General features: G+C 39.5%; 1 protein-coding gene across 1 annotated transcript in view; it reads left to right on the top strand.

The window, feature by feature from the left end:
* The window catches only part of Themis (thymocyte selection associated), a 232,716-nt gene extending 224,554 nt beyond the window's left edge, over positions 1 to 8,162 (top strand). The window contains exon 6 of the mRNA XM_017589835.3: positions 5,086 to 8,162. The gene's annotated coding sequence lies outside the window, so the exon portion shown is untranslated. The remainder of the gene's footprint in view (positions 1 to 5,085) is intronic.
* Positions 8,163 to 23,625: the final 15,463 nt, after the last annotated feature.

Genomic DNA, 23,625 nt, shown 5'->3' with positions numbered 1-23,625 from the left:
GATCTGATGATTTTTTGAATTTCCTCTGAATCTGTAGTTATGTCTCCCTTTTCATTTCTGATTTTGTTAATTTGGACACACTCTCTGTGTCCTCTCGTTAGTCTGGCTAAGGGTTTATCTATCTTGTTGGTTTTCTCAAAGAACCAACTTTTGGTTCTGTTGATTCTTTCTATGGTCCTTTTTGTTTCTACTTGGTTGATTTCGGCTCTGAGTTTGATTATTTCCTGCCTTCTACTCCTCCTGGGTGTATTTGCTTCTTTTTGTTCTAGAGCTTTTAGGTGTGCTGTCAAGCTGCTGACATATGCTCTTTCCTGTTTCTTTCTGCAGGCACACAGCGCTATGAGTTTCCCTCTTAGCACAGCTTTCATTGTGTCCCATAAGTTTGGGTATGTTGTACCTTCATTTTCATTAAATTCTAAAAAGTTTTTAATTTCTTTCTTTATTTCTTCCTTGACCAGGTTATCATTGACTAGAGCATTGTTCAATTTCCACATATATGTGGGCATTCTTCCCTTATTGTTATTGAAGACCAGTTTTAGGCCGTGGTGGTCCGATAGCACGCATGGGATTATTTCTATCTTTCTGTACCTGTTGAGGCCCGTTTTTTGACCAATTATATGGTCAATTTTGGAGAAAGTACCATGAGGAGCTGAGAAGAAGGTATATCCTTTTGCTTTAGGATAGAATGTTCTATAAATATCCGTTAAGTCCATTTGGCTCATGACTTCTCTTAGTCTGTCGACATCACTGTTTAATTTCTGTTTCCATGATCTGTCCATTGATGAGAGTGGGGTGTTGAAATCTCCCACTATTATTGTGTGAGGTGCAATGTGTGTTTTGAGCTTTAGTAAGGTTTCTTTTACGTATGTAGGTGCCCTTGTATTTGGGGCATAGATATTTAGGATTGAGAGTTCATCTTGGTGGATTTTTCCTTTGATGAATATGAAGTGTCCTTCCTTATCTTTTTTGATGACTTTTAGTTGAAAATTGATTTTATTTGATATTAGAATGGCTACTCCAGCTTGCTGCTTCTGACCATTTGCTTGGAAAGTTGTTTTCCAGCCTTTCACTCTGAGGTAGTGTCTGTCTTTGTCTCTGAGGTGTGTTTCTTGTAGGCAGCAGAATGCAGGGTCCTCATTGCGTATCCAGTTTGTTAATCTATGTCTTTTTATTGGGGAGTTGAGGCCATTGATGTTGAGAGATATTAAGGAATAGTGATTATTGCTTCCTGTTATATTCATATTTGGATGTGAGGTTATGTTTGTGTGCTTTCACTCTCTTTGTTTTGTTGCCAAGACGATTAGTTTCTTGCTTCTTCTAGGGTATAGCTTGCCTCCTTATGTTGGGCTTTACCCTTTATTATCCTTTGTAGTGCTGGATTTGTAGAAAGATATTGTGTAAATTTGGTTTTGTCATGGAATATCTTGGTTTCTCCATCTATGTTAATTGAGAGTTTTGCAGGATACAGTAACCTGGGCTGGCATTTGTGTTCTCTTAGGGTCTGTATGACATCAGTCCAGGATCTTCTGGCCTTCATACTTTCTGGCGAAAAGTCTGGTGTGATTCTGATAGGTCTGCCTTTATATGTTACTTGACCTTTTTCCCTTACTGCTTTTAATATTCTTTCTTTATTTTGTGCGTTTGGTGTTTTGACAATTATGTGACGGGAGGTGTTTCTTTCCTGGTCCAATCTATTTGGAGTTCTGTAGGCTTCTTGTATATCTATGGGTATCTCTTTTTTTAGGTTAAGGAAGTTTTCTTCTATGATTTTGTTGAAGATATTTACTGGTCCTTTGAGCTGGGAGTCTTCACTCTCTTCTATACCTATTATCCTTAGGTTTGATCTTCTCATTGAGTCCTGGATTTCCTGTATGTTTTGAGAGCTCCTTGTCTCTTTTGGTTTTCTATATCCAGGGTTGTTTCCATGTGTTCTTTCTTGATTGCTTCTATTTCCATTTTTAATTCCTTCAACTGTTTGATTGTGTTTTCCTGGAATTCTTTCAGGGATTTTTGCGACTCTTTCAGGGATTTTTGCGATTCCTCTCTGTAGGCTTCTACTTGTTTATTAATGTTTTCCTGTCTTTCCCTAAGGGAGTTCTTCACGTCTTTCTTGAAGTCCTCCAGCATCATGATCAAATATGATTTTGAAACTAGATCTTGCTTTTCTGGTGTGTTTGGATATTCCATGTTTGTTTTGGTGGGAGAATTGGGCTCCGATGATGCCATGTAGTCTTGGTTTCTGTTGCTTGGGTTCCTGCGCTTGCCTCTCGCCATCAGATTATCTCTAGTGTTACTTTGTTCTGCTATTTCTGACAGTGGTAGACTGTCCTATAAGCCTGTGTGTCAGGAGTGCTGTAGACCTGTTTTCCTGTTTTCTTTCAGCCAGTTATGGGGACAGAGTGTTCTGCTTTCGGGCGTGTAGTTTTTCCTCTGTACAGGTCTTCAGCTGTTCCTGTGTGCCTGTGTCTTGAGTTCACCAGGCAGCTTTCTTGCAGCAGAAAAGTTGGCCTTACCTGTGGTCCCGAGGCTCAAGTTCGCTCGTGGGGTGCTGCCCACGGGCTCTTTGCGGCGGCAGCAACCAGGAAGACCTGTGCCGCCCCTTCCGGGAGCTTATGCAGCCTCAGGAGTGCCCACCTGACCAGGCGGTGAGGTCTCTTTCCCACGGGGTCTGGGAGCAGAGAGCTGCTGCGGGCCGGGATCCGCGGGTGTGGGACTTCCGGTAAACACAGGACGTGCCCGGTCCTAGAGGAGTTCTGCCTCTGTGTGTCCCGATTTCACCAGGCAGCTTTCTTGCAACAGACAAGTTGGTCTTACCTGTGGTCCCGAGGCTCAAGTTTGCTCGCAGGGTGCTGCCCACGGGCTCTCTGCGGCGGCAGCAACCAGGAAGACCTGTGCCGCCCCTTCCGGGAGCTTCAGTGCACCAGGGTTCCAGATGGCCTTTGATGTTTTCCTCTGGCGTCCGAGATGTATGTACAGAGAGCAGTCTCTTCTGGTTTCCCAGGCTTGTCTGCCTCTCTGAAGGTTTAGCTCTCCCTCCCACCTATTTTAATGTTTTGTAATAGGTGGCTATATAAGAAAGACTGGAAAAATCTAAAGACCATTGCTGGGGACTATACTTAATAAGAAAGAGAAGAAATGAAATCCAAGAGAATGCATGGCCCTGGCACACTCTACATCAGGACACCTACTAGCCAATGCCCCAGATAAGTCATCACTGAAAGGAGGAAGTTAACATGATGTATAGAAGCACTTTCTAGAACTTTCTAGGTTGAGATCCGCCACTTTCTTTCAATGGAACTGTGAAGTCTAAAGATTTTAGAAAACTGTAGGTTTTCCCTTTATATTTCACTCACATTATAAAAATTGGAAACAACTGACACACCAGTTTAGACTCTTGCTCTTCCCTCATTTAGATTTTGTGATAATCCTGTGTGATTGATACTACTGCATCTTGTTCTTTCTTATTGTTTAAGAGAAGGAAATAATTCCATAAGATTAGGTAATGATATCCAAAGGATTTTAAGGTTGGGAAGAAGGAAAGTAGTATAAGGAGGATGCAAAAGAAAGGGGGAAGTATGGAAGTATGAGGGGAGGTTGGAGGGAGAGAGGGAGGGAGAGAGAGAGAGAGAGAGAGAGAGAGAGAGAGAGAGAGAGAGAGATCCTTAATTAGGGTAGCGTTGCTGTAAAGAGACACTATGACCAAGATAGCTCTTACAAAGGACTACTTACTTAGGGCTGGCTTTCAGTTTCAGAAGTTCAGCACAGTATCATCACAGCAGGAAATATAGCAGAGTCCAGTTAGGCATGGTGCTGAAGGAGCAGAGAACTCTACTTCTTGATCTGCAGGCAGCAGAAGAGGATTGTAACATTGGGCTTAGTTTGAGCTTACATGTGAGACCTCAAATCCCTTCCCTGCACAGTGACACACTTCCTCTAACAAGGCCACACCTCCTACAGTAAGGCCACACCTCCTAACCGTGTCACTTTCAATGGGCCAAGCACCTTCAGACTACCACAGAATAGAAGAAGGGAAAAAAGGAAAGTCGGAAAGACAGAAATAAGAAGAAGGAAGGAAGGAGAAAGAAGAGACATCATAGGATAATGGTTCCCCAGGAGCAAAAGCCTATGATTTCTAGTATCTACAACCTAGGCATAAGCAACAGGGAGAGATACGAAGTTGAGTAATTCTTGAGCCTTTTAGTGCAACACTCAAAACTTTCAGGGGTTTTTTGGTTTTGTTTGTGGCGGTTGTTGTTTTCTTTGTTTTGTAATTTGCTACCCATCCTATGTTTATAAGGTCACGGTGGGAAGGAATGACTTGCCAGAGAACAGAACTATCTCTCTCTCTCACTCTCTCTCTCTCTCTCTCTCTCTCTCTCTCTCTCTCTCTATCTATCTATCTATTTCTCCCTCTCCCTCTCTCCCTCTCCCTCTCCCTCTCCCTCTCTCCCTCTCCCTCTCCCTCTCTCTCTTCTCTCTCTCTCTTCTCTCTCTCTTCTCTCTCTCTTTTTCTCTCTCTTCTCTCCTCTCTCTCTCTCTCTCTCTCTCTCTCTCTCTCTCTCTGCTTTTCTTTGGATTTTGGTAGTACGGGTTTGTTTACATATTAACAGAACCATTCTGTAGTATGACTGTTGCTTGAAAGATAGCGTTTGCTTCAGTTTAATTTTATAGGTGCCCCATTACTCCTCTTCAGTTCTTAGAACTGGGTTTGTGTCTGGGCTGCAGGTAGCCTAGATCTAGAATCCTTGTCTAGCTGTGTCTAGTTGAGTGAGCCACACCTTTCCTATGGCCTCAATTTTCCCACCTTATATTCTCCTAAAATTGATGTGTTATGATACTGATTGAAATGAATACAAAATCATGTTTTTCAATTGCGAGCACATTATGAATCTAAAGTATTATTTTTCTGTCTCATAAATATGTACTTTGTTCCTGAATAATTTACAGGTTTTCCTCTTTGGTTTGTCCTACTTGGCCCCCATTATTTCTCTAAAGAATATGTGTGCAGGGATACCATAAACAATGTTTGCCAGCAGTCCATGCAACCTCCTGATGGGTTCCTCTTACTTTTTTCTTCACTTATAGAACTCTTCAAAACTGAAAAACTTCAAATGTAACAAGATGTGACGGAACCCACTTGGGCAGTGAACATAAATGTTGCAGTGGAGAAGGAAGTCTCGCTGAAAAACAATGATTCCCCAATGGACTCTGGAAGAATCTGGATCAGCTACTGCAAAGACAAAAACAAGCTTAAATGTTTTAACACATAAATCTCAAAGAGAGACCCATGATGTGGAATTTAAATTGTCTACTTGGTTTCCTAAAACCCACAAGTATTGTTTTCCTGTTGTTTAAGACATATTTATTTTAATGTGCATCTTTTTATTGAGTAGGATCCTATTTTTAAGTCTAAACCCTCACTAAGTTTTTGCCCTTTTTTTCTAGCAGTTTTCCTTCCCATTTTTTTCCAGATTCATCATCATTTCTGCTAAGACCCAATAAGGAAAATTAATTGTGTTTGACAGTGACTTAAAATGGCCAAGTTTCTACTCTGATTCCCTGAGAACTGTGAGAATGAGTTTGATTTTGCATTTTCAATGTGTTTTATGAATACACTGTGAGCATCAACTCTCAACAGCCAGCCCCATTATGAGTCACAGAACCTTCTCTAACTTCCTTCCTCCACTTCTAAAAGGGCGAGTTGTTGACCAAAGAATCACTTTGTATTTTACGTACTGTAATTTTGATCATGCTTCTTTTTTTAATTGGATATTTTTATTTACATTTCAAATGTTATCCCCTTTCCCAATTTCCTGATATAAAACCCTTATCCCATCCCCCCTTTCCCTTCTTCTATGAGGGTGTTTCCCCACCCACCCCTTCCCACCTTCCCACCTCCCCACCCTGACATTCCCCTACACTGAGGATCCAGCTATGGCAGATCCAAGGGCCTCTCTTCCCATTGGTGCCCAACAAGGCCACTTATGCAGCTGGAGCCATGGGTCTGTCCATGTGTACTCTTTGGATGGTGGTTTAGTCCCTGGGTGCTCTGGTTGGCTAATGAATGCTTATTAAAATTGTAGCAAGCCATTTAGTTAACCATAATATTTGATAGGAAGAAAAAGGCAATATAATTGTAATGAGTCTTATAAATATAGTTGGCGGGAGCCAAAGAGATTATTAACGAATGCATAGTAGAATAGTATAGTTATATGCCTATAAAAATTAAAGGCAAACACATTTGTATAAGTTTTCTTATTATATGCTAAATATACAGGAATGATACTACATTGTCTTTCATAACATGAAGAGGTTGAAAATTTTTCTAGTTAGGTTACATAGAGAATAGTGGGAAGCCTTAGATTTTGTTCATAAGTCAGACTTTTTACAAGACTTTACTCTGATCTCATAATTAATTTATGAGTTAGGAGAACTTATTTGATGACTTAATACTAAGAGTCTCTAAAGATAGCAAACCATGAGGAAATTTTCATCATATAATCACAGGCTGGATAGCTTTTATATAATGTTTATATTCTGATTTCTTACCTTTTCTTACCTTTTTCTCCTTAATTAATAACTGATTTTGATTTCAATGCTTTAAAAATTGCTTAATGACTTACCCATTATCATATTGTATGTCAATAATACATTTTTAGGACATTTATTGTGTATAATTAATAACATTTTAGGAGATTGTTGGTTTTAATCTGTTTTTCCAGTTTACACACTTTTGATCAGGAAATTAGAAAGTTGATGTCTCTGTACATGAGTTCTTGGACACCATAGAGAATCATGACCGAAACAAAGCCTAAGAAAGCTACACTCTGTGTAATCTGGAACCAATACAACTTTGTCATTTTTCACCTAACAGTGAGCACTGTGTATTTTTAGTTTGGTGTATGAGCACAGTTGAATTTGGATTTTTTGTAAGTCCACGTCTTTGACTAGAAAATGAGAAAATGAATTCCCTTCCTTTAGTTGTGAATCCTCAAAGACTTCCTACCATAAATCATATCTAATATTTCTATCTTAATGAAATTTCCTTTGCATAATCTTCTTCTAGTTGTCTTGGTTTCAAAAATACAATAAACTTTATGACGTATTCAAGATCTTGAGAAGTTGGAATGAAAATTTCCACTGTTCATATGTATGTGTCTCTGGCCATGGTTAACTATGAAATAACGTACTTTCTATAACAATTTGGCAAAAATATTCTTTAACTAGAACTGAAACCAGTTTTCAGCATCGAGGAAACTGTTGTATTTTTAAAAGCCAAAAAGAAAAAGAGTGTCCCCTACAGTACTACTCGCTGTAGTTTCAAAATCTTGGGCCCAGTCATAGCAACAAAATTTCATGACATCGTCATGATGCATCAATAGATGTCAATGTGACCAGTTACTAATTCTACTAATTAAAATTCCCTAATATCATTGAAGCAGTGTGAGCAGTGGTGTATTAGTTAGGGCTACTACTGCTGTGATGAAACACCAGGACAAAATGAAACCTGGGGGAGGAAAGGGCTTATTTCACTCAGAGTTCCATCAAAAAGTTTACCATCAAAAACAGTGAGGGCTGAAACCTGGAGTCAGGAGTTAGTACAGAAGCCATGGAGGCTTGCTGCTTACTGGCTTACTCCTCGTGGTTTGCTTAGCCTGCTTTTAAAAATAATCTAGCACCACCCACAATGAGCTGGGATCTTCCTCATGGAGAGTCAGAATAGCAGGAGAGACTCCATCTTGTTCTCTGAACTCCATTTTAAGGTGCTTGTCCTCAGACTGACGTGGCCCCCACCCTTGTTCTGGAAAAGAGACCACAAAGTGTTCTCAGCAGTTGAAAATAAACATAACAGCGGTGGCCAGCTCATAGTAACAGGATGAGTTGAGAAAATCTGAGTCATTCCCTGGTTAAGATGGCCCTTTTAGATGTGTGGTCTCTCCTTGTGGTTTGAGCAGATGCTATGCAACAATCAGTTTAAAGGCCAACATTCCTTTACACATTTACCCAATCATGCAGTGCCAAGGCTTGAAAGACCCTGCTTACAATTTTTTCTCTGTATAAACCTTAAGCTCCTAGACCTGGGTGTCATGTTCCTAACCTATTGCATCAGAAATGTTTATAACCTGTGTCCAAACTTGAATAAAGACTCTCGTGTGCTTGTATTGGAGTTGTGGTCCCTGGTGGTCTCATGGGAGTCTCACAATCTGGGTATAACACTCATTAATTGCTAATTTAAAAAAATACCTTAAAGCTGGATCATATGGAGGCATTTTCTCAATTGAGGGTCCCTCCTTTCAGATGACTTCAGTTTGTGTCAAGTTGACATAAAATCAGTCAGGAGGTGTGTGTGCCTGTGTGTGTGTGCCTGTGTGTGTGTGCCTGTGTGTGTGTGTGTGTGTGTGTGTAAGAGACACACACACACACACACACACACACACAGAGAGAGAGAGAGAGAGAGAGAGAGAGAGAGAGAGAGAGAACAAAGGTTATTGTTGACTCTCAATATCTCATGATCTGGTGTCATCTAGGAGATAAGTCTCTGGGCATACCTGTGCAGGATTGTTTAGTTTGTTTAGTTCAGGTTAGCCTCTGAGCAAGCCTGTGAAGGATTATGTTGATTGGATTGGAGGTGATAGTGTTCACCATAAAGGAGGGGAGCAACATCGCCTGAGTATGAATGCATGAAAAACAATCAAAAGCTGAGCTCCAACATGAAGCTTCTACCACTCCCTGACTGCAGATGCAAGGTGACCAAATGCCTCAGTGCTCCAGTGCTCCCCTCTACAACTTCCCTGACATGAGGAACTGTACCCTGGAACCAGTACACAAATAAATCCTCCTTCCTTACATTGATTTTTAATAGAGAACATTTTATCATAGCTACAGGAAAATATCTAAGACAGAGAAGAAGTATGAAGTTGCAAAAAGTAATTTATTTGAGATGGACTGGCTAAACTCTTATAACAGGACTATATTGTTAAAAACACCAAAGTCAGCACTTAATATAACTTTCAGGTTTTACATAGCAGCCTTGTCAAATTACTGCTAAATAGAAGAGAATGTATAAATTTGTGGAAAGAATGAATTAGGATATAAGTGAACTTTGATAATTAAGGATACTAAAAATGGAACTCAGTGACTTGAATATTTTTTTTTATTTGATCGTAAAAACATTTGTAGGATTTTAACATTTACTGATTCCACTTCTACTGTTTTCATTCAAACATCCACTGGTCTATTGTGATAACCTGACAACATCCTTTCCCTTTTGTTCATGACACAGACACAGCTGATCTACCCAGTATATGTCCTTGTAACATATGTCACACAAGCTTCCCGCTGTGCTCAGAATAAGAGTCAAAAGTCTAAAGTTATCTACACTTTCCTTTGTAGTCTAATCCCTTCACCTTTCCAATTCCTTTCTCGCTTGCCTGCTAGCATCCCTCCAGTCTTCCATCAGCTATGCTAGGACCAGCCCCAGCTCAAGGCCTTTGTAGTTGTTCTCCATGCTTTGAAATTCTTCTACTCAGCTCTCCATGAGTGTCATTATCTCACTTCCTTGGGTGTTATCCACAAGTCACATTCTCTCTGCAGACTGCCCTGTCACTTGTCTTAGATTTTAACGTCAACTCATGCTGGCTTTCTCATCAGCTTCACTGTTTTAGTTTTGGTATAACAGGGACTACCTGTTACATATTTTATACATTCCACTCATTTTACATCTCTTTTACAAATGTAAACTGCAAGAGTACAGGACTTTTTGTTTGGTTTGTGAACTACTAACCTAAGTATGTAGAAGAGTATTTGGTTCTGAATTTATGTTTGCTGAAGGAATTGATGAAATTTAAGAAATGAGATCTCAGTGCCTAGGTCTGATCTTACACAATTTCCCCAAAGTAAAAATCTTTGAGGTAGTATTTCACACTTTATTTGGACTAATATATACATTATATCTATCTATACCTGTATTTGTATCTGCATGTACATATGTATATATCTGTAACTATCTCTATTTCTCTCTATATATATTTTTTCTGAGAGTATAACAGATGTCAATTAAGAGTTCACCCCAAACCTATAAAGCTTTATTTCAACTCACATTTTATCTATAAAGTAATCTGAAACAGAATGAGATAAATAAGTTTGCCCAAGTGACTCTTGTCTGTGAGCAAACTTGACAGCTAGTACAGTGTTTGGCTGCCTGGAGCTTGGCCCCCTGGGAGGATTTTCCATTGCCGTTGTCTTTCAGGTTCAACTCTCCATAGGGAATTAGGGTAACAGTAATCCACTCAGGGCCTCTCTTAATCGATCATGTTTACTGCTCCATGCAGGAGTGAGATTCATTTCATTAGTTGGTTATAGAGCACTTCCTCATGAGCTGCATAAGTATGAGCTGAGTGGAAGCATGGATGCATAGTAGAGGTCCAAATCGCTCGTTCATATGACTCACTTGCACCATTTTGGCCCATTCGTTGTTAGGCTAACATGTGCCACTTGTATTTTGGTAGACTGCAGCTAGGCTTAGTTGAGTTTTATGAATATGTACAGATGACAACAGCCATGAAGGCTTCTTCAGTCATACATAACCCAGTGAACTGTTGTCTCATACTCAGTCTCTCTCAGCTCTGTAGCATGTGACAGCTGCTTTCAAATAATAATTTTATGATGAAGTGCCATGACCATGTTCCAGGGACTCTAAAGGAATTTTTCGATTAGGACTAACTGGATATTTTATGTACGCTCTTTATTTGCCATGGAGAGCTTTAGCACGGGGTTGTCAGAGCAATAGACTAGAAATGAAAGTCTGCTCAAACCACGTACCTAGTCTGCTGTTAGCATCTTTTCTTGTTCTGGATCTCAGCACCAGAAACAAGAGTACTACAGATAAGTCTGGTAAGTTCCTCACGGTAAGAAGCCAAATAGATCTACTAAATTCTGTGTTTCTCGTGTTATAAGGAGTTTGTGTACAGACTATGATCAGAATGTTGGTACGCTCTTGTGTTGGGATTCAATGTGGCCATGCTAATATTCAATGTTGCAATATTAAGGGTGGGATCTCTAGGAAATGCCAGATGTGATAGCTCCACTCACGAGGATGGAATTAGTATTAATACCAAAAAATAAGGGGTAACCCTCCCAGTTTAGCCATGTAAAGACACTTCAAGAAGTCCCATCTTTGAGTAGAGAGTATCTTGACCAGACACCAAATCAACTGAGATTTGGATTCCCATGCCTTCAAAACTTTGATTTATAGTAGTAAATTTCTAAATTTGCCAAATCTCAGCCATACAACTAACTTGTAGTTGGTAGAGTGCATGCCTAGCTTGCTTAAAGGTCTGGGCTCAGCTACCCTCACTGAATAAACTGAGCTTGGTGGTGCTTGCCAATAATCCCAGCACAGAGAAAGTAGAGGCAAGTAGATAAGAAGTTCAAGGTCACCCAAGGTCATATGAAGAATTTAAGGTTAGCCTGGGTCACACAAGATCTTAAATGGGAAAAAAAGAAAAGAAATATAAAAAAGGAAATAACCCAGTGTAGGTATATTGTGTGGCACCCCAGGATGAACTAATTGTCCAATACCTTATTTTTTTTCCTCTTAGAGGATTGATGGTTTGAATGAAAATGGCCCCCATATGTTCATAGGACCTGGTGCTCTTTACAAGGATTAGGTGTGCCCTTGTTGGAGTAGATGTGGCTCTTTTGGAAGAAGTTGCCACTGGGGGATGGGTTTTGAGGTTTCAAATGCTCAAACCAGGCCAAGTGTTACTTTCCTTTCCTGTTGTCTGCCAATCTGGAAGTAGAAATCCAAGCTACTTGTTCAGCCCCCTGCTTACTTGTTTGCTACATTATTTCCTGCCATGATGATAATGGACTAAACCCAAGTAAAAGTTTTTCTTTTATAAGAGTTGCTGTGGCCATGATGTTTCTTCACAGCAATAAAACTCAACACAGAGGAGATTCCATGGCATCCCCAGATCATTGGAACTTTAAAATAATTATAAGCAACAATTTACACTTTAAGTTTTATTGAACAGGAGTCAGACTGCATATATTTTACCACAGAATCTACTTTTGAACATCATGTTAAAATTGCATATTTTCCATCTATGGACCACAGTGATGTTTCTAGATGGTTTTGGTTGTTTGGACTCTGTGATGGAAAAAGTAGAAAAGTGGGTGTTTTCTTGCGAGTGAAACTGCTAGAGTTATTTTCATCCTCCTTCTAGTACTAAAACTAACGTATTCACCAGATAAAAATTGACATAGTACATAATGAAGATTAGGAAAGTTGATTTTATAAAGATATAGTGCCCTGTCTGAAATCACATCATAGCATCAGTAGTAGTGTCAAGTCTTGGTGCCCTCCTATGAGGTAACTCCCAAGTTGGACTGGTCATTGGACTACCTTTCCATCAGTCTCTTCTCCATTTTTGTCCCTGCTATTCTTTTAGACAGGAACTATTATCCTCAGAAATTTTGACTGTGGGTTGTTAACCCTGTCCCTCCACTTGAGGCCCTATCCACTGGAGGTAGACTCTTCAATTCCCTCTCCCTATTTGGCTAAGGTCATCCCATTGAGTCCTGAGAGTCTCTCACATCCCAGGTCTCTGGTACATTCTAGAGAGTCTCCCCACCTCCCATCTCCTGAGATTGTATATTTCTATTCATTCTCCTAACCTTCTGAGATTCTTTCCTGCCCTCCCCCCCAATAACTGATCCTGTTTCCCCTTTCCCCTCTACCTCCCTTTCCCACCCAGATCCATCCCTCACTCTGCCCTCTGCTTTCTTCTCCCTTCCAAGTATGATTGAAGCATCCTCACTTGGGCCCTTCAGCTTGTTAATTTTCTTGATGCTTGTATCCAGGGTATCCTATACTTTCCGGCTAATATCCACTTACCAGTGAATACATACCACAAATGTCCTTTCGGGTCTGGGTTATCTTAGGATGATATTTTTTAGTTCTATCTGTAGATTGCTGCCTGTCAACAGGTTGAGGTAGGTGAAAGACAAGGCCAAGCCTGATACAGGGCAGTAAAAAGAAAGTCAGGCTGAAAATTTTAGACAAGAGACAGAGAGTACACAGAGGGGAGACAGAAGGAAGGAAGATGGAGAAAGAGAAGGACAACCAAGATCCATGTGGCTTTAAATACCCACAGGTAGCTAAGAATATCTTACAAGGGATGGATAACTATAAGGCAATTTGTCTTATCTAGGTGGGCAGTTTATTTCAATATCAATTGGCTCTGACTTTATTGTGTGGACATTTTGTGGGTTGAGAATTTACTCATGTAAATCTGACTGATAAATTATAAGTCTCTGGAGTTTTGATTTTGCTGGGGTACAGGGATTTGTGACAGCTATCCACGAGCCAAGGGAAGTTAGCAACTGCTGAGTGAGACTGCTGGGGCCAGAGAGTAGACAACACTAGCATGGGATGGAAAATTCCTTTTGTATTATTTAACGCTAAATCTATTTGCCTACGAAATTCACGGTGTCCTTGTTCTTAATAGCTGAATAGTACTCCATTGTGTAAATGAACCCCATTTTCTGAGTCCATTCTTTGGTTGAGGGACATCTGGGTTGTTTCTAGATTGTGGCAATAAGGTTGCCATAAGCCTAGTAGAGCATGTAACATTGTAGTATGCTGGGCATCTTTGAGGTATATGTCCAGGAGTGGTGTAGCTGGGTCTTCAGGTAGAATTATTTCCAATTTTCTGAGGAACCAACAGATTGATTTCCAGAGTGGTTGTACCAGTTTGCAATCCCACCAGCAATGGAGGAGTCTTCCTCTTTCTCCACATCCTTGCCAGCATATACTGTCACTTATGTTTTTGAAAATAGCCATTCTGATTGGTGTAAGGTAGAGTCTCAAAGTCATTTTAATTTGCATTTCCCTGATGACTAAGGACTTTGAATATTTCTTTAAGCATTTATTGGCTAGTTGAGATTCTTCTGTTGTGAATTCTCTGTTTAGCTCTGTACTCCATTTTTAATTGGGTTACTTGGTTTTTTGGAGGCTAATTTCTTGAGTTCTTTATATATTTTGGATATTAGTCCTCTGTCAGAGGTAGAGTTAGTGAAGATTTTTTTCCCAATATGTAGGTTGCCAATATGTCCTGTTGAATATGTCTTTTGCTTTACAGAAGCTTTTCAGTTTCATGAGGTCCCATTTAACAATTGATGATCTTGGAGCCTGAGCCATTGGAAGTTCAGAAACTTCCCCCTCGGAGAGAACCTAACAGCAGCTGACTGAGACAGACACAGATACTTGCACCCAATCATTGGACTGAAGTTGGGGACCCCTATGGTTAAATTAGTGAAAGGACTGAAGAAGCTGAGGTGGAGAGCAACCCCATAGCAAGACCAGCAGTCTCAACTAACTCAGACCCCAGGTAGCTCCCAGACACTGAACCACCAACTAGGAGCATACATGGGCTTGTCTGAGGCTCTGGCACATATATAGCAGAGTACTGCCTGGTTGGGCCTCAGTGGGAGAAGATGTGCCTTATCCAAGAGAGATTTGAGGCCCCAGGGAAGGGGGGTCTACTGGGGTGGGGAGCATCCTCACAGAGGCAAGGAGGAGAAGGAGGAATTAAATGAAGAACTGTGGGATGGGGAACAGGGAAGGGAGGCAATAACTGGAATGCAAATAAATAAAATAATAAAAAATAAAGATATAGTGGCCAAAATCCTTTGCCAGATAGCACTCTATATTGTCTTATTGTGCAGATGGAACTGGTTAATAATGGGATATTACAGAGACTCCTTACCCTGTATTCTTTCAGTCCCTAAGGAGCATGGATTTATATCAATGCACATATTTTATGGTATTGTTTTATGTTAGTTAGCTTGATAAGTGAACATAACTTCAGGGGATTAAGCTTAGTTTTTCCTACTATAACGCAGTGCAAAGGAAACATGAAAGTGTTAAAAATTATAAATATAATAATTGAAAACAAACCAATCCAGGTGAGATAAAGCTTATGACATAGGAGACTTTTGTAATTGTCTAACACATAATGAAGAAAGGTGGACCTTTGAGAAATATAAAAGAAACATGGATCTACATTAAAGAGATTAGACAGAGGTCAGTAATATATTTAGCTGGATTTAGTAGGAGAAATTAGAGAGGGGGATATAAATGGAAGTAAATCAGTGTTTGAAAGAACAATGCCTGAGAGCTTTTAGAAACACAAACATGTCAGCAAATATGAACTAGACATCTCTGTACCCTATCGGTGAGATCTTAGAAGATAGATACAGAGATAAGACTAGTGTAGCAGCTGGGTACTCAAGGTGCTTTCCTTAGCTCAGACAAAGGCTGTGAGCTGGGGAAATCTCAAGTGAGAACAGCAATTCCCACGAAATAACTTTAAAAAATAAGAATAAAGAGCTGCGTTAATGAGCAAAATCAGAGTTTACAATCAGCTAAATTCTTAGTGCAAATATATTTAGAAGCACGTGCTCTAAAAGATAATAAGTCTAATGAGGACCTGAAAATGGAAAAAGAATGGGGAACTGAAATAGGACTCAGTAAATAGGAGAAGGAATTTGCTATATGGAGTTCAAGCAAAGCTTTCTATCTAGAGCATATAAGGAAGATTCATAGATTGTCACATTAATTCTGATAGGTCATTCAGCTAATTGCAAACAAACTAAATTTTAGAAAGGACTAAGGACTCATATCCACTTTACCAATGATTCTACCCAAATAATGACAAGGAATGCGTGACAAAATAATAGTAACAGGATCCAAAATGTAATAGTAAACAGAATCTTGCTAAGGGTGGAGGCATACACCTGTCTCCTCCTTTAAGAGCTTAATCAGTTGGGCAGGTAAAGGGAGTCCTCCTAGAAAGGCAGGTTCACCTTCAGATAATGTGCTTGACCTTCCTAAAACCCACTGCCACTCAGTCTCTTTGGCCAAGAGAAGGTTTGGTTTTTCTACATCTATGGAGTTAAGCTATTTTCTTTACTGCCATATCCTTTCTTTCTTTCTTTAATTGGTTACTTTCCTTATTTACATTTCAGATGTTCTCTCACTTCCTGGGATCCCCTCTGAAAACCCCTCATTGCACCTCTTCCCCTGCCTCCATGAAGATGCTCCTCAACCCACCCACATCCTCCTGCCCCACTGCCCTATCATTCCCCTACACTGGGGTATCAAGCCTTCACAGGACCCAGGGCTTGCCTCTCATTGATGTCAGACAAGGTCATCCTCAACTACTTATGTGTATCTTTGGTTGGTAGTTTAGATCCCTGGTGCTATGGGAGGTCTGGTTGGGGGATATTGTTCTTCCTAAGGAGTTGCAAACCCCTTCAGCTCCGTCAGTCCTTCCCCTAACTCCTCCACTGGGGTTCTGAATTCAATCTGATATTGGCTGCAAGCATCCCCATCTGTATCAGTAGGGCTTTGATAGAGCCTCTCAGGAGACACCCATATCAGGCTCCTGTCAGTAAGCACTTCTTGGCATTGCCAAGTGTCTGGGTTTGGTGGCTACATATGCGATGGAACCCCAGGTCGGGCAGTCTCTGGATGGCCTTTCCTTCAGTCTCTGTTCCACTCTTTGTCCTTGTATTTTGTTTAGATAGAAGCAATTCTGGGTTAAAATTTTATGAAGGGTGGGTTGCACACTTTCTTCAACCTGGGGCCTTGCATAACCTCTCGATATGGTCTCTACCGGTTTTCCCTCCCCTTTGTTGGGTATTTCAGCTAAGGTCATCTCCGTCGCTTTTCTGGCATATGGGTCTTTCCAGTGGCTACCTCCAGTTCCCCATCTCCCATTGCTACACAACTCGGTTCAATTTCCTGACCCTCTGCACATCTCACCTAACTCCTCCCACATCCAATCCTGCCCGGTCCCTGCCCCGCCCCGTTTTCCTCTCTCCCTCCTCTCTTCCTCCTAAGTCCCACCCTTAATCCCCCGATGATTATTTTGTTCTCCCTTCTAAGTTGGACTGAGGTTCCCACACTGTGATCTTCCTTTTTCTTGACCTTTATATGGTCTGTAAGTTGTATCATGCATGTTCTGAACAATTTTTCCTAATATCCACTTATCAGTGAATACGTACCTTGTGTGTTCTTTTGTGACTGTGTTACCTCACTCAGGATATGTACTAGTTCCATCCAATCGCCTGTGAATTTCATGAAGTCATCGTTTTTAATGGCTAAGTAGTACTCCATTCTGAAAATTTACATTTTGGATCCATTTCTCTGCTGAGGGACATCTTATCAATAAGACTGTTGTAAACATAGTGGAGCATGTGCCCTTGTTATATGTTGGAGCATCTTTTGGGTATATGCTCAGGAGTGGTATAAGTGGGTCCTCAGGTAGTACTATGTCCAATTTTCTGAGGAAGTACCAAACTGATTTCCAGAATGGTTGTACCAGCTTGCAATCCCACCAGTAATGGAGGAGTGTTTCTCTTTCTACACATTCTTGCCAGCAACTATTATCACCTGAGTTTTTGATGTAGGCCATTCTGACTGGGTGAGGTGGAATCTCAGGGTTATTTAGATTTGCATTTCCCTGATGACTAAGACTGTTGAACATTTCTTTAGGTGCTTCTCAGTCATTCAAGATTCCTCAGTTGAGAATTATTCTTTAGATCTGCACCCCATTTTTAATAGGCTGTCTGGAGTCTAACTTCTTAAGATTTATATATATATATATATATATATATATTAGATAATAGCCCTCTATCAAATGTAGGATTGGTAAAGATCTTTTCCCAATCTGTTGGTTGCTGTTTTGTCCTACTGACGGTGTCCTTTGCCTTACAGAAGCTTTGCAGTTTTATGAGGTCCCAATAATTGATAATTTGCCAATAATTGATCTTAAAGCATAAGTCACTTGTGTTTTGTTCAGGAAAATTTCCCCAGTGCCCATGTGTTCGAGGCTCTTCCCCACTTTTTCTTCTATTAATTTGAGTATATCTGGTTTTATGTGGAGATCCTTGATCCACTTGGACTTAAGTTGTGTACAGGCTGATAAAAATGGGTCAATTTGCATTCTTCTACATGTTGACCTACAGTTGAACCAGCACCATTTGCTGACAATGCTATATATTTTCCACTGGTTGGTTTTAGATCCCTTGTCAAAGATCAAGTGACCATAGTTGTGTGGGTTCATTTCTTGGTTTTCAATTCTATTCCATTGATCTACCTGCCTGTCTCTGTACCAATACCATACAGTTGTTATCACTATTGCTCTGTAATACTGCTTGAGGTCAGAGATGGTGATTCCCCCAGAAGTTCTTTCATTGTTGAGGATAGCTTTCCCTATCCTGTGATTTTTGTTATTCCAAATGAATTTGCAAATTGCTCTTTCTAACTCTATGAATAATTGAGTTAAAATTTTGATGGGAATTTCACTGAATCTGTAGATTGCTTTTAGTAAAATGGCCATTTTTACTATATTATCCTGCCAATCCATGAGCATGGGAGATCTTTCCATCTTCTGAGATCTTCAATTTCTTTCTTCAGACACTTGAAGTTCTTGTCATACAGATCTTTCACTTGCTTGGTTAGAGTCGCACCGAGGTATTTTATGTTATTTGGGACTATTGTGAAGGGTGTCATTTCCCTAATTTCTTTCTCAGACTACTTATCCTGTGAGTAGAAAAAGGCAATTAATTTGTTTGAGTTAATTTTATACCCAACCACTTTTTGAAGTTCTTTATCAGGCTTAATAGTTCTTTGGTGGAACTTTTGGGGTCACTTAAGTATACTATCATATCATCTGCAAATAGTGATATTTTTACTTCTTCTTGTCCAATTTGTATCCCTTTTACCTCCTTTTGTTGTCTGATTGCTCTGGCGAGGACTTCGAAACTATATTGAATAAGTAGAGAGAGAGAGTGGGCAGCCTTGTCTAGTCCCTGATTTTGGTGGAATTGCTTCAGGTTTCTCTCCATTTAGTTTGATGTTGGCTACTAGTTTGCTGTATATTGCTTTTACTATGTTCGGTATGAACCTTGAATTCCTGATATTTCCAAAAATTTTAATATGAATGGGTGTTGAATTTTGTCAAATGCTTTCTCAGCATGTAATGAGATTATCATGTGTTTTTTATTTCCTTTGAGTTTGTTTACATAGTGGATTACATTGAGGGATTTCAATATATTGAACCATCCCTGCATCTCTGGGATGAAACCTACTTGATCATGATGGATGATTGTTTTGATGTGTTCTTGATTCAGTTTGTGAGAACTTTATTGAGTGTTTTGCATTGATATTCATAAAGGAAATTAGTCTGAAGATACTTTCTTTGTTGGGTCCTTGTGTGATTTAGGTATAAGTGTAATTGTGGCTTCATAAAAGGAATTGGATAGTGATCTTTCTGTTTCTATTTTGTGGAATAGTTCAGACAGTATTGGTATTAGGTCCTCTATGAAGGTCTGATAGAATTCTGCACTAAACCCATATGCTCCTGGACTTTTTTTGGTTGGGAGACCCAATAACTGTTTTTATTCCTTTAGGGGTTATGGGACTGTTTAGACATTTTACCTGATCCCAATTTAACTTTGGTATCTGACATCTGTCTAGAAAATTGTCTATTTCATCCAGATGTTCCAGTTTTGTTGAATATAGGCTTTTGTAGTAGGATCTGATGATTTTCTGAATTTCCTCAGATTTGGTTATATCTTCCTTTTCATTTCTAATTTCGTTAATTTGGATACTCTCTATGTGCCCTCTTTTTAGTCTGATATTCTCAAAGAACCAGCTTCTAACCAGATTCTTTGTATAGTAATTTTTGTTTCTACTTAGTTGATTTCAGCCCTGAGTTTGATTATTTCCTGCCTTCTACTCCTTTTGGGTGTATTTGCCTTTTGTGTTTGTTTGGTTTTTTTTTTGTTGTTGTTGTTTTTTATTTTTTTGTTTCTAGAGCTTTTAGGCATGCTGTCAAGCTGCTGATGTATGCTCTTTCCTGTTTCTTTTTTGCAGGCCCTCAGAGCTATGAGTTTTCCTCTTAGCACTGTTTTAATTGTGTTCCATAAGTTTGGGTATGTTGTATCTTCATTTTCACTAAATCTAAAAAGTCTTTAACTTCTTTCTTTATTTCTTCCTTAACCAAATTATCATTGAGTAGAGCATTGTTCAACTTCCTTGGATATGTGGGCTTTCTGTCGTTTTTGTTGTTATTGAAGACCAGCCTTAGTCCGTGGTGATGTGATAAGATGCCTGGGATCATTTCTATCTTCCTGTATCTGTTGAGGCCTGTTTTGTGACAGATTACATGCTCAGTTGTAGAGAAGGTCCCAGAATGTGCTGAGAAGAAGGTATATTCTTTTGTTTTAGGATGAAATGTTAAATCCATTTGATTCATAACTTCTGTTAGTTTCACTGTGTCTCTAGTTTCTGTTTCCGTGATCTGTCCATTGATAAGAGTGCACTGTTGAGGGATTCTTGTGGGGAGGGAGGTAACAGGGGGGAGGATTGGGAGGGGAATAGGGGGATGTTGGCCTGGAAACCGGGAAAGGGAATACCATTTGAAATGTAAATAAGAAATACCCAATTTAATAAAGATGGGGAAAAAAAGAAAAGTTTAAAAAATAGTAAAATAAACTTTAAGATGAATATTGCTTGGATTTAACGCCCCATAAATGTATTTTGAAGTATTTATTCAGAAGATTCATGTTTCATTTACTATCTATTTTCCACTGCACTGATTTGGTTAAATGTCATAACCTCTCTCTTTTTTAGATCATATCTTGATGCCTCTGAAGGAATGCTTCAGACTATGATGGTGTCTACATATGCATACGCAAATGAATTCCTTAGAATATGAGAAATTATATTGGACTATATAGAATATGTAGAAAGTCTTTCTCTTCCACATAATTGTTTTGACATTTATTCATGATGATTTATTTATCTATCATATATTCAAAATTAATTTCTTACTGTTTCTCTAATGAAAAAAATGGTATATTTCCTCAGTCCCTTTATTTGAATAAATGGGGATATTTCTGCAAAAAAACAAAAACAAAAAAACAAAAAGTGCACTGTTGAAATCTCCCTCTATTACTGTGTGAAGTGCAATGTGTGCTTTGAGCTATAGTAAATTTTCTTTTATGAGTATAGGTGCTCTTGCATTTGGAGCATAGATATTCAGAATTGAGAGTTCATCTTGGTGGATTTTTCCTTTGATGAATATGAAGTATCCTTCCTTATCTTTTTTATAACATTTGGTTAAAAGTCAATTTTATTTGACATTAAAATGGCTACTCCAAAAAGGAGGAGACAGGAGAGAGGAGAGGGGAGAAGCCATGGCAGGTGATGTTAAGATTCTGCTCTGTGTATTTACAGGTTGTTATTAATGTTCCTAAGGGATGGATGGTACTGGTGAAGAGTTAAATCTCAAAAAGAGCCGCCCCCTCCCCTTCCTGAGGATGGGTCATCCCCCTGAGTGAGATGAGTCACCCTACCCAGATTGCTGAGATACTAGATTGCACGTATGCTTTGCTGATGTAACTCCTCGCCAAAAGTAACTGTGCACCATTTGAATCAGCCAATCATGTGTAACCGCGCAAAAATCCCCTGGCTTTCCCTATATAAACCCCTGCCTTTAGAGGCTCGTGGTCGGCTCCTCTATCTCCTGCGTGAGATGCGTGTCGGCCCGAGATCTCATTGATAAAGCTGCCTCTTGTTGTTACATCAAGATCAGCTTCTCGTGTTTCCTGGGACTCGCCGCCATCCCAAGACTGGAGCAAGAGTCTCCCCAATTTGGGGTTCTTTCATCGGGCTTTGTATGTTTAAGAGGGCAATTATATCTTATCAATTGGATCTAAGATTATTGTGTTGTGTGTTCTTTTATGTGATGGTTTGAGTGTAGGAAAGTGTGTGGCGGCAGGAGACTCTGGGCTGCCGAGGAGTTGGGATGTGTTTCTGCCAAGATAGCTAGCAGATATCTTGGGGCACCGTGGTGCCAGACCTAGCGAGGTAAAAGACAATACCTTTTTATTTTTATATTTTTACAACAACAGATAGCGAACCGAGGTGATGGACAAGAATCCACTAGTAATCTTGAGTTGAGAGAAAGTTTTTATTTTCCAAGTAAGAGGAGGCCGGCGCCATGTTAAGTCATGTGATATCTCTAGGGTGGGAATTCAAACAAAGAAACTGGGAAGTAGCCTGGGCTGGCAGGCTGTAGGTTCCCTGCTGTGTGATAAGTAATGGCAGCTCAGAGCGTTAGAGATTAAAAGCTGCTTTTTAAAGAAAGTTGTTTAGAAAGTCTTTCAGGATACTTATATTCTTTTTAACATAGGCTCCATGGGAATTTTGGGTTGAAATCCTCGTTAGATAAACTACTTCTTAATTACAGGTAATATTAAAAGGTGATTGAGTTTGTTTTTAGAAAGAAGAGAGTAAAGAGATTACCTGAATCAGGTGGGGATTTTCATCCATGGTTCAGAACTTAGGGAAAAAGTAGTCACTACCTTCAAGTAGAGAGTTGTGATTGAATGTCTGTAACACCAGGGAGAGTGAATGCAAGCATATATTATAGAAGTTATTAAAGTTAAAGAAAAATCTGTGGCTCCGGGTAGAGAGCTTAACAGATGGATATATTTTGGGCTAAAGTCCTGAGTTTTAAGTTGCTTATTGATTTTAGAATTGATAGAAGGTGTTTAAGTTTGTTTTAAGGAGAGTAAAGAGATTACCCGAATCATATGGTGATTTTCATCTATGGTTCGGAACTTAGTGAAAAATTGGTCACTAACGTCAAGTAGATAGTTGTGATAAATGTCTGTAACACTGGGGAGAGTGAATGCAGACATATATTATAGAAGTTATTAAGGTTAAATAAAAATCTGTAGCTCTGGGTAGAGAGCTTAACAGATTGAGATATTTTGGGCAAAAGTCCTGGTTTGATATGTTGCTTTTTGATATTGGAATTGATAGATAGTATTTGGTTTGTTTTATGAATTATCCCGCTAAAGGCCATATGGCTCATTGATGCCGGATAGTGAGGGTTTGTGGTTACTTTTGATATTTACCACAACAGGAAGCTCGAATTCTCTTAACGTGGGCTCCACAGGAATTTTAGGTTCATTTCCTGATATCATAGAGTATAAAACCCTATCAGGCTCATTGTTTAGCTTACTTCCTTTTTAAAAAATTGTTTAGTCTTCATGATGGGTGTGACTTTGAGTTTTATGGTTATATTATTACTCTGGGAGAGAGTGCAAGATACAAGCTTTTCTGGTTTCAGACTAAGGAACACAGTATTTTGGGAGAAAGATTTTGTCTTTGTGCTTTTAAAAAGTGTTATTAGGCTCTGGAAACCTCACAGAGTCATACTGATCAGATTTGATAGAGGTAGACCACCTGAAAAATTTATTCAGGAGAATCAAACAAAAAGATATCTCGATTCTAAACTTTTGTCTTGAGAGTTGTATTTTACATAATGTGCCTACTTGGATTCCTGGTCTCAAGGACTTTCAGCTTGGTCCAGTCAGGATACATTGGCTACAGCATTTGCTTCATTCTTCCTACCCCCTACCCCCAAGGATATCTCAATGTCCATGTACAGCTTGAAGAAGTTATGGAGCAGTCGTCACCCCAATTCCCTGGACTTTGGTGGGGGGGCTAAAAGTGGTTATTCTAAAGTTGTTTTTATG

The sequence above is a fragment of the Rattus norvegicus genome, chromosome 1 (genome assembly GCF_036323735.1).
Source record: "Rattus norvegicus strain BN/NHsdMcwi chromosome 1, GRCr8, whole genome shotgun sequence".
NCBI classification, from domain to species: Eukaryota; Metazoa; Chordata; class Mammalia; order Rodentia; family Muridae; genus Rattus; species Rattus norvegicus.
Note: the sequence above shows the minus strand (reverse complement) of the source record. Positions and strands in the feature narration are given on the sequence as shown.